We start from the raw sequence: 2,500 nt of genomic DNA, 5'->3' as shown, positions 1-2,500 counted from the left end.
ACTATGACTCTCTCAAGTGGCGGCGGTGTGGCTGCATCCGGACTTGGCTTTTCGAAGTGCGGTCTTGATGTAGTCGTGCCGCTGCTGCGAGGTGCCTTCCTTGGGTTATAGTTACAGGGAGAGTGATGCGCAATACATGGGCCTAGCCCTCTTAGCCTCTCCTCTCCTGCGGTCTTCTCCCCTTCTCGTGGGCCCGCTGATTTTCGCAGAGTGGAAGACCGCACCAGGGGCTTGGGGGGGTTACCAGCCCCCCCTCGCATTATCCCTTTATAGTTGGGGGCAGCCTACAAGAAACAAGAGATGGTGGCCCTTCCGCTGAAGGTGCCACCCCAGCTACCCCAGCACCTATCCGGCCAACCGGCCGTAACGAAAATGCGATAGTTTGTGTAGCTCCCTTTGCTTGCAGTGAGTGCCACCGCACTTTTACCACGAAGAACGGTCTCGGGGTCCATCGCCGCCGCCAACACCTTGCGGCCGCCAACGCTGAGATCGTGACGGAGAGGCATCGCGCGAGGTGGACGGAGGAAGAAGTCCTGTCGCTCGCCAAGGCAGAGGCCGAACTGTTCCTTGAGAGGGACGCCCGGTTCTTCTTCGTTAATCAAGAGCTTATTAGGATGTTCCCCGACCGAACGCTTGAGGCAATCAAGTGCCGACGGCGGCAAGCTGCCCACAAGCAGCTTGTCCGCCAATTCATGGAGGCGCTTGAGATCGGTCGGGGGGAAGAGCCGGCGTCCCGCCGGGGAGCAGCGAGCTCGCTGCCTGACGCGGGCGAGGCCGCTGCGCCGCCCGTCGACGCAGCCGAGGACTTCACGGCCGACACCACCGGGCCGCCGCCGGAGGGGCCGACTGACGCCGCCATCTGGGAGCATCTGGCGGGCCTACCTGCTTCCGCCCAGCGTTTCTCTGCTCTGGATCGAGTCATTGGTCTGGGGCGGGGCACGCCGCCCGATGTCATCCTGGGCATGCTCCCGGATGCCCTTGCGTCGGTCGGGTCCAGGGGGGAGAGGTCGATCACCAGGGCACAGCGGCCGCGCCAACCATCCAAGCGGCCGCCTGCCGCCCCGCCGCTGCAGAAGCGCAAGCGGCGCCGCTGGGAGTTCGCGCGGACACAGGACGCCTTCCGCAGGTCGCGTGCACGTTGCGTGCGCGGCTTGCTGGACGGCACCCTGCTGCAGCCGCCACCCGACATCCCCGGTCTGCTGGACTTCTGGGCGGACCTCTTCACGAAGAAGCCGATCTCCACCGCTGGCTTCATCCGTGACCGCCTTCTCCCGCACTCGGAGCCTGTCGCTCCTGAGTGCCTATGGGGGCCGGTCACACGTGAGGAGGTCGCTGCTGCCTTGCCGCCCAGGGGATCGGCGGCCGGGCCGGACGGCCTGACTCCAGCGGAGCTGCGGCGCCTGCCGCATGAAGTCCTGGTGAAACTCTTGAACCTCTTCCTCCTGGCCCGCGCCCTCCCCGAGCGTCTGCTTCGCGCCCGGACGTCACTTCTCCCCAAAACGGCTGCACCAACATCCCCCGCTGACTTTCGCCCCATTACGGTCTGCTCGGTGTTGGCGCGGACCTTTCACAAGGTTCTCGCGTCACGCCTGATGCGTGCATGTGCTGTGGACGAACGTCAGCGGGCATTCATCCCTCGGGATGGGATGTTGGAAAACACCTTCATCTTGGACACTGCTCTCACCGACGCAGTCCGCTCCTGTCGCTCTGTTTTTGTGGCATCGATCGACGTCTCTAAAGCGTTCGATTCGGTGGACCATGCTGCCCTCCGCCCCGTGCTGAGGGCTCATGGCCTGCCGGATTGCTTTATTGAGTACGTCGAAAGGTGTTACGAGGGTAGCACGACAGTGATAGCGGGCGGCGCCGACGTGGGCGTGCCCCTGCAGCCGGCAAGGGGTGTGCGTCAGGGTGACCCCCTCTCCCCCCTCCTTTTCAATTTTGCGGTGGACTATGTTTTGAGTCAACTTCCCTCCCACATCGGAGCTCGGATCCTCGGCCGCAGAGTCAACGCTGCGGCCTTCGCAGATGACGTCCTGCTTTTTGCATCGACCGCGAGGGGATTGCAGTCCCTCATCGACGCAGCCGTCGCAGCCCTCGGCCATCTGGGGCTGCAGATCAACGCCCGGAAGTGTTTCACCCTCGCTTTAGTCGCGTCTGGGCGTGACAAGAAGGTGAAGGTCGACGCCGACGTTACCTTCAAAGCGGGCAACGCCACCATGCCCGCCCTACGTGTGGGTGAAACCTTCCGGTATCTGGGACTGCAATTCTCCACCGCGGGTCGCTGCGTGTTCAACCCACGACGCCACCTGGTGGAGCAGCTGGACGTCATCTCCCGAGCTCCGCTTAAGCCGCAACAGCGCCTCTACGCCCTCACCAACGTACTTCTCCCAGGCCTGTACCACGGGCTGGCCCTCAGCCGCACCCGAGTGGGTGCGTTGAAAGCGGCAGATGTGACCATCCGGGCCGCCGTCAGGAGATGGTTCCGCCTTCCGGCGGACAC

The 2,500-nt window shown here is 63.9% G+C and overlaps 1 pseudogene; it reads left to right on the top strand.

The window, feature by feature from the left end:
* LOC126435915 (large subunit ribosomal RNA) overlaps nucleotides 1–2,500 on the top strand; it is a 7,966-nt pseudogene that overhangs the window by 2,890 nt on the left and 2,576 nt on the right.

This window comes from Schistocerca serialis, unplaced genomic scaffold (genome assembly GCF_023864345.2).
Source record: "Schistocerca serialis cubense isolate TAMUIC-IGC-003099 unplaced genomic scaffold, iqSchSeri2.2 HiC_scaffold_1223, whole genome shotgun sequence".
NCBI lineage: Eukaryota > Metazoa > Arthropoda > Insecta > Orthoptera > Acrididae > Schistocerca > Schistocerca serialis.
This window is presented reverse-complemented; position numbering and strand designations above follow the sequence as displayed.